Source organism: Erythrolamprus reginae, chromosome 7 (assembly GCF_031021105.1).
Source record: "Erythrolamprus reginae isolate rEryReg1 chromosome 7, rEryReg1.hap1, whole genome shotgun sequence".
Classification (NCBI taxonomy): domain Eukaryota; kingdom Metazoa; phylum Chordata; class Lepidosauria; order Squamata; family Dipsadidae; genus Erythrolamprus; species Erythrolamprus reginae.
Genome location: NC_091956.1, coordinates 75,914,080 through 75,928,053, shown reverse-complemented (window position 1 = coordinate 75,928,053; position 13,974 = coordinate 75,914,080).

Here is a 13,974-nt window from a genome sequence, read left to right as displayed (position 1 = left end):
TTGGGGACCTCTGTCCTACAGGATTGGGTGGCAGAGAAGTTGAACATATGTAAATTTAAAAGTTTAAGAAAGTTTACAAGTTAAGTGAAAGAAACTTCATTATTCATTTATATGTACATGTACATTTCTTCATTAAAAACTTGTCTTTCTGCATAATTTAGACTAACTTTGTGAGTTTTTTGAGGGCTGGAACCAATTAAAATTATTTACATTAATTCCTATGGGGAAAAGTCGTTCGAGATAAGAGCTGCTCGACTTAAGAGCCCAGGTCCGGAACGAATTAAACTCGTATCTCGAGGTACCACTGTATTTGCCAGTGAACTTCTGTAGTAGAATTCTGGGAGTTGTAGTCTACAAATCTTAAAGTGACAAATCTTAAACTGAGTTTGGAGACCCCTGGCATATAGCTCCCTGAGTAACAGCTTCCTTCCTCACTTCTTTTGATGGAGTGAACTCTGCTCATTATAGTTTCTACTGGTAATATTCTCAGGTGCCATCTGATCAGGCAACAATGCTCCCTTGATTGTTTAGCATTGATAGATAAAAATACTGTTAAAAAAAATTAAGGGAACACTCAAAGAACACAACCTAGATCTGAATGAATGAAATATTCTCATTGAATACTTTGTTCTGTACAAAGTTGAATGTGCACAACAGCATGTGAAATTGATTGTCAATCAGTGTTGCTTCCTAAGTGGACAGTTTGAATTCACAGAAGTTTGATTCACTTGGAGTTATATTGTGTTATTTTTATTAGACTTGTATGCCACCCCTCTCCGGGAACCTGGGGCGGCTCACAACATACAATGCAAACAATACGTATACAAATCTAATAGTTAAAAGTATAAACTAAAAACCCATTAATTTAAAAAGCAGTCAATTTACTCAATCACACACATAACCCACACATAACATTAATGGTCAGAACAGTGGGGGGCATATACTAGTTGTCCCACGCCTGGCGACATAGATGGGTCTTAAGGCTTTTGTGGAAGGCGACGAGGGTGGGGGCAGTACAAATCTCTGGAGGGAGCTGATTCCAGAGGACTGGGGCCACCACAGAGAAGGCTCTCCTCCTAGGCCCCACCAAACAACATTGTCTGGTTGACAGGACCTGGAGAAGGCCAACTCTGTGGGACCTGATTGGTCGCTGGGATTTATGCAGCAGAAGGTGGTCCATAAGTAATCTGGTCCGATGCCATGTAGGGCTTTATAGGTCATCATCAACACTTTCAATTGTGTCCGGAAACCAATCAGCAGCCAATGCAGTCCGCTGAGTGTTGAAGAAATATGGATGCATTTGTGTACTGTATTCATTCATTCATTCATTCGATTTTTATGCCGCCCTTCTCCTTAGACTCAGGGCGGCTTATAACATGTTAGCAATAGCACTTTCTAACAGAGTGAGCCTATTGCCCCCACAATCCGGGTCCTCATTTTACCCACCTCGGAAGGATGGAAGGCTGAGTCAACCTTGAGCCGGTGATGAGATTTGAACCGCTGACCTTCAGATCTACAAGTCAGCTTCAGTGGCCTGCAGTACAGCACTCTATCTGCTGCGCCACCCCGGTATTGTTTAAGTGTTCCCTTTATTTTGGGGGGCAGTATATTTAAGGACCATATGTACTGCAGGCCACTAAAGCTGACTGTAGATCTGCAGGTCAGCCGTTCAAATCTCATTGAGGGCTCAAGGTTGACTCAGCCTTCCATCCTTCCAAGGTGGGTAAAATGAGGACCCGGATTGTGGGGGCAATATACCGGCTCTGTTTAAAAGAGCTATTGCTAACATGTTGTAAGCCGCCTGAGTCTAAGGAGAATGGCGGCATAAACATCGAATAAACAAATAAATATGTATGGGGGGAAAAACCCAATAAAGCAAGGTGGCACTGAAAACCGATGGGCTTTAAGACCCAGAAGCATCCACACTTCTTGCACCCGCCCGAGGCAGATAGATTCTTAGCGGAATATCAAACGGGACTGCACCACTAATGGGGGGGGGGAGAGACGACTATTATTCATTGAAGCAATCGATCGAAATATTCAATATTGTCATGAAAAGCGATTCAAATAATAATAATAAAATCGTTTTTCATCTTTACAACTTTCACCGAAAAGCTGCGCTTCCGAACGAACGGGGGAGCTACCCAAGCGACGTAGGCTCCTCCTTTCGTCTCGCTTCGAACGCTCCCTCCTTTTGCCTCCTCCGGACTGTGAGAATGAATGAAATGACGTCACGCTCCGGTGAACGCCCGCAGCCAAAAGCATCAAAGTGCGCAGTCGGATGCGGGTGGCGGGGCTTTAAGCCACAAACGGCAATTATTTCCTAGCTCGCTGGATCAAAATAGGTGGGTAAAGTTGTAACAGCGCCCACGTGCTTGTACGGATTTTTTTTTTTTGGTAAGGCGGTATTGCCAGCGAATCACCTTGCTCGCTTGATTTTTATTAGCCTCGGAAGTTTTACCACAGTGTTTCCCAACCTTGGCAACTTGAAGATAATTGGACTTCAACTCCCAGAATTCCCCAGCCAGCGAATGCTGGCTGGGGAATTCTGGGAGTTGAAGTCCAAATATCTTCAAGTTCCCATGGTTGGGGAACACTGTTTTACCCTACAGAGCAGAATGCGATCGTCTTTTAAAATTAATAAAATTTAACGCGTTCCACGTTTTTTTAGGAATGCCTAAATACGAGGCCAAATGGACAGGTTGAGAATGGCCAGAGTGGTCATTTGGAAGACTTCAGGTAGACAAAAATGACCTTTAGTGTCCTGGGCATAGCTAGTACCCAATGTTTGCTCTTTAATTTTTATTTTATTTATTTTTTATTTGTTTGTTTTGTCAAGTACATATTGGTGATATACAAAGATATAATAATATTTATATGCATGATACTAGTAATGAAAAGAAACTTCAGGACAGGGGACGGAAGGCAGGCTGGTGTACTTATGCACACCTCTTAGTGCAGTGTTTCCCAACTTTGGCAACTTGAAGATACTTTGGACTTCAACTCCCAGAATTCCCCAGCCAGCGAATGCTGGCTGGGGAATTCTGGGAGTTGAAGTCCAGATATCTTCAAGTTGCCAAGGTTGGGAAACACTGCCTTAGTGCACTTATGCACGCATAATATGCAACAATAATAACACATTTATTCATTCATTCATTCATTCATTCATTCATTCATTCGATTTTTATGCTGCCCTTCTCCTTACACTCCGGGTGGCTTACAACATGTTAGTAGTAGCACTTTTTAACAGAGCCAGCATATTGCCCCCACAATCCGGGTCCTTGTTATGCATATTATTTGTTTGTTTGTTTGTTTGTTTACTTACTTATTTAATTTTTTTTTACTAAAAACTAAAGACTTTTTACTAAATCTGCACTTCTATATCTACTAGTTTTTCTCATCATTCCTATCATCCTTTTCCTCCCACTCCTACTGTATGACTGTAACTTGTTGCTTGTATCCTAAGATTTTTATTAATATTGATTATTTCTTCATTGCTTATTTGACCCCTATGACAATCATTAAGTGTTGTACCACATGATTCTTGACAAATGTATCTTTTTCTTTTATGTACGCTGAGAGCATCTGCACCAAGACAAATTCCTTGTGTGTCCAATCACACTTGGCCAATAAAATTCTGTTCTGTTCTATTCTATTCTATTCTATTCTATTTGATTTCTATGCAGCCCTTCTCCCAGAGACTCAGGGCGGCATACAATATTATAAATACAACAATACATAAAAGAAATCTAATATTATAAATACAACAATACATAAAAGAAATCTAATATTATAAATACAACAATACATAAAAGAAATCTAATTTACTTTAAAAGACTGATATAGTTAAAACCCCATATACAGACATACACATCAGATTCAATCATTCATAATATTGGTGGAAGACAATATCATCACTCACGGCCACCGTGCCTGCCGGCATGCATAATATGCACGCAATATTATGCAACCATAATAATGGTTAAATTAGTAATAATAACAACAGAGTTGGAAGGGACCTTGGAGGTCTTCTAGTCCAAGCCCCTGCATAGGCAGGAAACCCTACACTACTTCAGACAAATGGTTATCCAACATCTTCTTTAAAACTTCCAGTGTTGGGGCATTCACAATTTCTGGAGGCAAGCTGTTCCACTGATTAATTGTCCTAACTGTCAGGAAATTTCTCCATGGTTCTAAGTTGCTTCTCTCCTTGTTCAGCTTCCACCCATTGCTTCTTTGTTCTATCCCCAGATGCTTTGGAGAATAGGTTGACTCCTTCTTCTTTGTGGCAACCCCTGAGATATTGGAACACTGCTATTATGTCCCCCCTGGTCCTTCTTTTCATTAAACTAGCCATGCCCAGGTCTTACAACTGTTCTTCATATGTTTTAGCCTCTACTAGTCATCTTTGCCGCTCTTCTCTGCACTTTTTCCAGAGTCTCAACATCTTTTTTGCATCGTGGCGATCAAAACTGAAGGCAGTATTCCAAATGTGGCCTTACCAAGGCCTTATAAAGTGGTAGTAAATTAACCAATTATACCTTTCTGTTATTTATTCATTCATTCATTTGTTTACGTCACGCTCCGAGTCTACGGAGAGGGGGGGCATACAAATCCAATAATAATAATAATAATAATAATTGTTCTGTCTGGGTTTTCCCAGACCTCCACACCCACTGAAAAAACAGCCAGACACTCTGGTAAAATCCAAAAGTAATTTATAGCAGGAAAAAATAAGCATAAAGGAAGACCTGTCTTCACAGCAGACAGGTTACAATACTTTACAACAGGGTCCTGATGTCCAGTCAATTCCAAAAGCTTCTTGCTGGCACACCCCCCCAAGGTTTCAAGAGTCCAAGGCACAAACCAGGATTGTAGCCACCAAAGTTCACAGACAGGTCTCACGAATCTCCAAGATAAAACTCCACAAGCCAGGAAGGGTGGGGCCACCTTTTATCCTTTCCCAAGAGCACCACACCCAAACCCAGCTGCAACCACTAATGCTGGTAATACCTAGCCAACTGCGTTCTTCTCTCGTTAGCTCTCCTCTGTCGCATATCTATGAAGTCACTAGCATCCTCCTCCAGGGAATCCAGGCTGCTTGCTGGGGAGAGCTCCCCCTGGTGGAACTCTGGCTGTCCTTCATCTTCAGCCTGGGATTCAGCTTCTTCGTCAGTCTGCCCCTCCTGGTCCTCAGCCTCTGAGCTGGACACCGACAGCAAATCAGCCATTCCCGGAGGGGTCCCAGGCTGAACCACAACAAATAATAATAATTATTATTATTATTATTATTATTATTGTACCACATGATTCTTGACAAATGTATATTTTATTTTATGTACGTTGAGAGCATATGCACCAAGACAAATTCCTTGTGTGTCCAATCACACTTGGCCAATAAAATTCTATTCTATTCTATTCTATTATTATTATTATTATTATTATTATTATTATTATTATTATTATTATTATTATTAATTTAATTATTTAGTTAATTAATCAATCAATTAATTAATTAACTAAATAATTAAATTAATAATTAATTAATTAATTGGATTTGTATGCCACCCCTCTCCGAGGACTCTGAAAGAAATTACCGTACCCCTACCAGTATGTGCATAGCAACATTTTATTAAACGAATGGCCACAATAAATGTTCAGTGCAGACCCATACATTTGTTTACTCCTATATCCTATTGTATAATTTATCCATAAGGCATTGGTGCATTGTATGTGTTAACATTACTAGCTTTTTCAAGCTTCAGTGTGGTCCAGAAACCAGTTCAACAGGGAAACTAGATTGCGGGACAAGTGAGTAGGATTCTAATTGGTATATAGGCCGAGTTTCAATCCTTTGATATTACTTGAGCTCCCTTTAAATAGTTATTAGTTACATATTACCACATCTGGTGGACATGTGAAACCACCCAAAAATATTGGGAAAAAATTAAAACTATACTAGAACAAATTACTTCTCAGACTATCCATGCGAAACCCGAACTATTTCTACTAGGAATCACAAGACAAAATTTTAGTAAAGAAAACAGATATATTATAATCCATATTATTACAGCCGCACGGATTTTATATGCACAATTTTGGAAGCAAGAAAAAAACCCAACTACTCTATCACTCTTGATTAAAATAATGGAATGCGCAGAAATGTCCAAACTAACAATGGAACTGCAAAACAAGGATGAGACACATTTCTACAAAGCTTGGGATAAATGGTACCTCTGGTTAAAAAAAAGGAATTATCTAAAAATTACTCATCAAGAAAAATATCCAACAAAAACAACTTGAAAAAATAGCAATTTACATCACAAATCATAACATCAAACTGAAACAACAAACTGTAAACATCGATCGACACGAACTCCAACTTTACAAAGAAAATAAACCCCTAATTGAATTATATATACAGTGGTCCCTCGATCATCGCGAGGGTTCCGTTCCAGGACCCCAAGCGATGATCGATTTTTCGCGAAGTAGCGGTGCGGAAGTAAAAACACCATCTGCGCATGCGCAGATGGTGTTTTTACTTCCACCGCCGCCCGCCCTTCGCCCGTCCACCCCGTTGCTCGCGCCTGGGGTTTCCCCGCGCGCGTGCCGCCCGCCCGCCCACGCTGTTGCTGGGGCCGCTTCCCAGCTGGGGAGCGGAGCTGGGGTGTCCCCGCGCGTGCCGCCCGCCCGCCCACGCCGTTGCTCGCGCTGCCGCTGGGGTCTTACCGGGGCAAGAGGGGGAAGACCCAGGGAAGCCGCCCAGCTTCCCAGCTGGGGAACTCCACCATCTACGCACGCATGCGCAGATGGTGGAGTTTACTTCCGGGTTGAAAACTCGCGAAATAGCCCTTTCGCGATGCTCGAGGACGCGAAACTCGAGGGTTCACTGTATTGGCACTAAAAACTACATTCAAAACATATCGATAAAGCCTTAGGGTAAAACACACCAACTACGAGCTCAAACTACAGGCTGCAAATCATGAAAGACCCAGCTCTAACGCTGGTTTTTGCTTCTCTATCCCCCCCCTCCTTCTTTTCCCTATCCCCCTTCCTTCTATATCTACTTCCCTCCCTTCACAACCCCCTTCTCCCACTCCCCAATTACTACATAAGTAGAGTGTAAAAAATGTACAATATGCATATCTCTTTTGTCTTTCTGTATTTGGTTTTTATTGTATATATTTAATAAATTTATTTTCAAAAAAAAATAAAAATAAATAGTTATTAGTTTCTAGGTGGACATAAAAGAAAGGATACATTTGTCAAGAACCATGAGGTACAACCCTTAATGATTGTCATGGGGTACAAATGAGCATTCAGGAAACAATATTAATATAAATCGTAAGGACACAAGCAAAAAGTTACAGCCATGCAGTCATAAGTGGGAACTTATGATATAATAACTATGCTTTGAAAGTGCAAGACATGATTAAACATCCTTACCGATACTCAGCTGTGGCTATCAATGCACATATAAAAACAGAATGTCTATGTATAAAAGCTTTTGCTTGATATTGCCTCATGCTGGTTAATGTGTTCCTTGTGCATATTTTATCTCAAACTATTACTGTACTTAATAATAATAATAATAATAATAATAATAATAATAATAATAATAATAATTTATTGGATTTGTATGCTGCCCCTCTCCGTAGACTCGGGGCGGCTAACAACAAGATAAAAACAGCATGTGACAATCCAATAATAAAACAACTAAAAACCCTTATTATAAAACCAAACATACACACAAACATACCATGCATAACTTGTAATGGCCTAGGGGGAAGGAATATCTCAACTCCCCCATGCCTGGCGGTATAAATGGGTATTGAGTAATTTACGAAAGACAGGGAGGGTGGGGGCAATTCTAATCTCTGGGGGAGTTGGTTCCAGAGGGCGGGGGCCGTCACAGAGAAGGCTCTTCCCCTGGGGCCCGCCAAACGACATTGTTTAGTCGACGGGACCCAGAGAAGGCCAACTCTGTGGGACCTTATCGGTCCCTGGGATTCGTGCAGTAGCAGGCGGTTCCGGAGGTAGTCTGGTCCAAAGCCATGTAGGGCTTTAAAGGTCATGACCAACACTTTGAATTGTGACCGGAAACCGATCGGCAGCCAATGCAAGCCACGGAGTGTTGAGGAAAGTATTTATCATAAAAGGACCTTTTCATCATTCATAATTCCCTGAAGAAGATATTTTGTTTTCTTCGAAGTACAGGTAGTCCTTGTCTCATCCTAAGATTTTTATTAATATTGATTGTTTCTTCATTGCTTATTTGACCCCTATGACAATCATTAAGTGTTGTATCACATGATTCTTGACAAATGTATATTTTATTTTATGTACACTGAGAGCATAAGCACCAAGACAAATTCCTTGTGTGTCCAATCACACTTGGCCAATGAAATTCTATTCTATTCTATTCTATTCTATTCTATTCTGATCACATTTGAGCTCAACATTTGGTAAGTGAAACAGTTGTTAGGAGAGTTTTGTCCCAGTTTATGACTTTTTTTATCACAGTTGTTAATTGAATTACTGCTGTTGTTAAAAGTCAGGAACACGGTTGTTAAGTGCATCTCGATTCCCTGTTGACTTTGTTTGTCAGAAGTTTGCAAAAGTGTATCACTTGACCCTGGGACACTGTAACCATCATAAGAGCATCTAAATTTTAATGACATGACTATGGGGATTCTGCAATTGTGAAAAATGGTCATAAGTCACTTTTTTCAGTACTAGAACAACATTTTCCTATAATGTTTCAAGGACCTCTTTTAATTAGTTAGAATAAAAGGGATCACATTTCTTAAAAATAGAATATTATTATTATTATTATTATTATTATTATTATTATTATTATTTATTGGATTTGTATGCCGCCCCTCTCCGTAGACTCGGGGCGGCTCACAACAATAACAAAGACAATGTAAGAACAAATCTAATTGACTTCTTGAGAAATTAAAACTTCCTATTATACCCTCTACAGAGTAACAGAGTTTGAAGGGATCTTGTAGGTCATCTAGTCCAACCCTCTAACCAAGCAGGAAACTCTAGAAACATAGAAGACTGACGGCAGAAAAAACCTCATGGTCCATTTAGTCTGCCCTTATACTATTTCCTGTATTTTATCTTACAATGGATATATGTTTATCCCAGGCATGTTTAAATTCAGTTACTGTGGATTTACCAACCACGTCTGCTGGAAGTTTGTTCCAAGCATCTACTACTCTTTCAGTAAAATAATATTTTCTCACGTTGCTTTTGATCTTTCTCCCAACTAACTTCAGATTGTGTCCCCTTGTTCTTGTGTTCACTTTCCTATTAAAAACACTTCCCTCCTGGACCTTATTTAACCCTTTAACATATTTAAATGTTTTGATCATGTCCCCCCTTTTCCTTCTGTCCTCCAGACTATACAGATTCAGTTCATTAAGTCTTTCCTGATACGTTTTATGCTTAAGACCTTCCACCATTCTTCTATTCTTTACACCGTTTATGACTAATGGGAGTCCAGTCTCTTCTTGAAAGCTTCCAATGATAAAGCTACCACAGCTTCTGATGGCAAGATGTCTCATTGGTTGATAGTTCTCACTGTCAGAAAATTTATCCTTATTTCTAGGTTGAATCTCTCCTTGATCAGTTTCCATCCATTATTTCTTGTCTGGCCTTCAGGTGCTTTGGAAAGACAGTAGCTTCCCCTCCCCTCCTCTATGTGGCAGCCCCTCAAATATTGAAATACAGTGTTCCCTCGATTTTCGCGGGTTCGAACTTCGCGGAACGTCTATACCATGGTTTTTCAAAAATATTAATTAAAAAATACTTTGCGGTTTTTCCCCCTATACCACGGTTTTTCCCACCCGATGACGTCATATGTCATTGCCAAACTTTCGTCTGCCTTTAAAAAACATTTTTAATAAACTTTAATAAATAAACATGGTGAGTAATAATCTAAATGTTGGCTAAGGGAATGGGAAATTGTAATTTAGGGGTTTAAAGTGTTAAGAGAAGGCTTGGGATACTGTTCATTGTCAAAAATAGTGTATTTACTTCCGCATCTCTACTTTGCGGAAATTCGACTTTCGTGGGTGGTCTCAGAACACATCCCCCATGAAAATCGAGGGAACACTGTACTGCTATCATGTCTCTTCTTCACTAGAGTAGCCATGGCCACTACTTGCAAGTGTTCATCATATGTTTTAGTCTCCAGTCCCCTAATCATCTTGGTTGCTCTTCTCTGCACCTTTTCTAGAGTGTCAACATCTTTTCGATAGTGTAGTGACCAAAACACCATGCATTATTCTAGGTGTGGTCTTACTAAGGCTTTATAGAGCGATATTAGTACATTGGATCTTGATTGTATCCTTCTGTTAATGCAACCTAAGATTGCATTGGATTTTTTGGCTAATACTGCACACTATTGGCTCATATTTAATTGGAGCCCATTAAGGCTCCAAGATCCTTTTCACGGCTAATGCTATTAAATCTGATTTCACACAATCTATATACGTACTTCTGATTTTTCTTGCCTAAGTGCAAGGATTTACGTTGCTATACATTGAATTTCATTTTGTTAGATATGGTCCAGTGTTTAAGCCTGTCAGGATCCATCTGGATTTTGGGCCTGTCATTTAGGGTGTTGGTTATTTCTGTGAACTTAGTATCATCCACAAATTTGGTAAGTTCCTCTTCTCTTCCGTCATCTAAATCGTTTATTGGGTGTAAGATCAAATCTTGCGGTACCCAACTGCTTACTTCCCTCCATGTAGACATAATACCATTAAGGACTACTACTGTGTTTCCCCGAAAATAAGACACTGTCTTATATTAAGTTTTGCTCCAAAAGTTGTGCTACGTCTTATTTTCGGGGGGGGGGGGTGCCTTATATTTCTCAAATAAGACAAATTCACAGGCAGAAAAGCTGACACCCCCAAAGAAAGTGTATCATACGGTACACACTGATTACGGTACGGTACCTGTCAGTATGGCACCCACACACACAAACGACGGCACTTATATGGTACAACAGTATACTCCCGCTATTGCAGCTTCTGGCCACCAGAGGAACTACAGTCTACGCACTATAGTGGAGACTGTAATGGCGGTGAGACAGCAGCAGACTGTGTCTGCTGTACTGGACGGTACAAAGCGATGGAAGGGGCCAGCAGGGGACGCCACATTATTATGGTACCGCTATGAACAGCTTTGAATGGTACCGTATGTTTTTCCACCGTACCGTATGTAAACTTGACTACGCCTTATTTTCAGGGGGGTGCCTTATATTAGCAAATTCTGCAAAACCTCTGACATGCCTTACTTTCAGGGTAGGGTAGTTGAGTATGGTATGTTAGCGTTACAGTTACAAATCCATCTGATCGTGTTGCTATCTATCCCACTTTTTCTACCGTGTTTCCCTGAAAGTAAGACAGTGTCTTACTTTCTTTTTACCCCCAAAAGCCCCACTACGTCTTACTTTCGGGGTATGTCTTACATTGGAAAAAAATTGAAAGGGTCGCGTTCCCAAAGGCATCTCCCCAGAGTCCAGAAGGGCAGCCGCGGGACAGGAGCCTCGTGAGCCCTTTTCCAAGTTCAACCTCAGGGCTCCAAGCGGCGTGCACGCGTGGAGCCACAGACGCGTGTCGGGGAAGCGTGTGTCTGGAGGGGAGGAGCCGTTCTGCGCAGTTGGGCAGCCCCACCTGCCTGCCGGAAAGGAGGCGGGCGAAGGAGGGCGCAGCTCCGGCCGCTCGCCTCGGAGCTGGTCGGCCTCGCTGGCCGCTTGCAGCCGAGCCTCGGCAGGACTCGGTTGCTGGGACGAGCGCCTTCGCTGCAAGCTGCCGCCCGCTCGGCTCGCTTCGGACCAGCGCCGTCCTTCACTTTGCCAAGCCGGGGAAGAGGCGGTGGCACCGCGGCGAGGCGAAGGCGAGGGGCGCACGGGGAGCTTGGAAGCGACGTCATCGGGCTCCACCCCGGCAATACCCCCCCTGTTTCCCCGAAAGTAAGACATATGTCTTACTTTTGGGGTACAGCTTATATTAGCCGACCCCCCTGAAACCCCCGATACGTCTTACAATCGGGGGTGTCTTACTATCGGGGAAACAGGGTAGCTTACCATGAAGTTTGAATTAGCACCTGGTTAGGGCTGGAAAGAAACATTTGGAGCAAGTTAGACCAATGGGAAAAAAACCCTGCAAAGACTTAGGGCTTGGAAAACATTCTTCCTATAGAGTAACAATGAAAGAGCTTGGGAACATTAATAGCACCTGGTTAGGTCTGAAAAGAAACATCTGGAGCAAGTAAAGCACTGAAAAAACAACCCTACAAAGACAGGGTTTGGAAAACATTCTTCTTCTCAGAGAGTAACAGTGAAAGAGCTTGCAAGCCGGTAAAAGCTGGGAACAATGTTAGCACATGGTTAGGGCTGGGAAAAAACTTCTTCGGAGCAAGTTAGAGTAATGGGAAAAACCCTGCAAAGATTTAGAGCTTAGGGCTCTGGCATGGGACCAATACAAGTATCCTTGACTTATGGCCACAATTGAGCCGAAAATGTATGTTACTAAGTGAGACAGTTGTTATGTGAATTTTCCACATTTTATGATTTTTCTTCCCAGTTATTAAGTCAATCACTGCAGTTAAGTTATGTTATTAAATGAATCCTGTGTTCCCTTTTATTTGTCAAAAGCTTACAAGAGGGGATTATATGACCCCTAGACTGTGCAACTGTCATAAATATGAGTTAGTTGCTAAGCATCTGAATTTTGATCACGTGAGGATGCTGCAACAGGCTTAGATTTTTAACTGGGCCAATGTTTTATCTTAGAAAAAGAAAACATATATTGCTATTTCTTACCGAGGAATCCAGTTAAATGTCCTTGGAACTGCAGGATTCCCTGAATAACAGCTTGAACATATCTCTTAATTGAAACTTTGAATCATCTGGGAATTGATGGAACATATGGAGTTATTCCACAAAAATAATACATGCAGTTTCTGATTTTCACAAAGCTCTCTAGCTATGTAACAAACTTAGAATAATAAGGTATTCTGTTGGGAAACTATTTTTTTTATTTATTTTAAAAAAACCAACCTGTTGGTATCTGTAATGAAAACCAGCAGTACTTTTGTATAAATCAGTAAAATTGAAAGGTTTTTGGTATCACCACAGAAAACCAAAAGTTGGCAGTATAGGGCTTTTCAAGAGATATCATATAGGTAGCATTCCAAAATGAAATTTAAAGTACAGTGATACCTCGTCTTACGAATGCCCCGTCATACAAACTTTTCATGATACGAATCCAGGGTTTATGATTTGTTTGCCTTGTCTTAAGAACCATTTTAGTTTTACGAACCCGAGCCTGCATGCATGGGCTCTCTCACTGCGTGTGCGCTCTCGTACTGCCGCAGGGATTCCCCTGCCTTGTGACTGTCACCGCCAGGATTTTCCATTTGATTACAGCCCCCACTGGGATTCCGTGGGGGGGGGGGAGAGACGCACCTGAACCTTGAGCCCGCTTAGGAGCCACCGCCTGCTTGGAGGAGGAGAAGCCGCAGCCGTCACCTCTGCTGCAGCCACCGCTACAGGAGGAGCCGCGCCAGGCTCTGAAGTTTGCAAAAGTTTCCGTGCCTCCTCTACGGCCGGGAGGCTTGGTGAGGAAGGAGGCCATTTTCGGGTGCGAGAGTCTGGGCCCCCTCACCCGCCTCAGGCCCTCTTGTGCCCCTGGCCTCCTGCTGCTGCCCTCTGCCCGCCCAATCCGCCCCTCTCTCCAGATTTCTCCTCCACCTCCCTCCTTGGGGCGCGGCTCCTCCCGCGGCTCCTCCCTCCGGCCGCTAGTGAGGATCCTGGTGGGCGGCCCTCTCGCAGCCCCTTCGCTGACAGTGCTCCCAGCAAAGGGGCTGCAAGAGGGGTGGGGCAGGCATTCCTGAAGCACTTGGTGAAAGCGCTCCAAGCAAAGCGGCTGTGAGAGAGCACTTTCTCCGAGC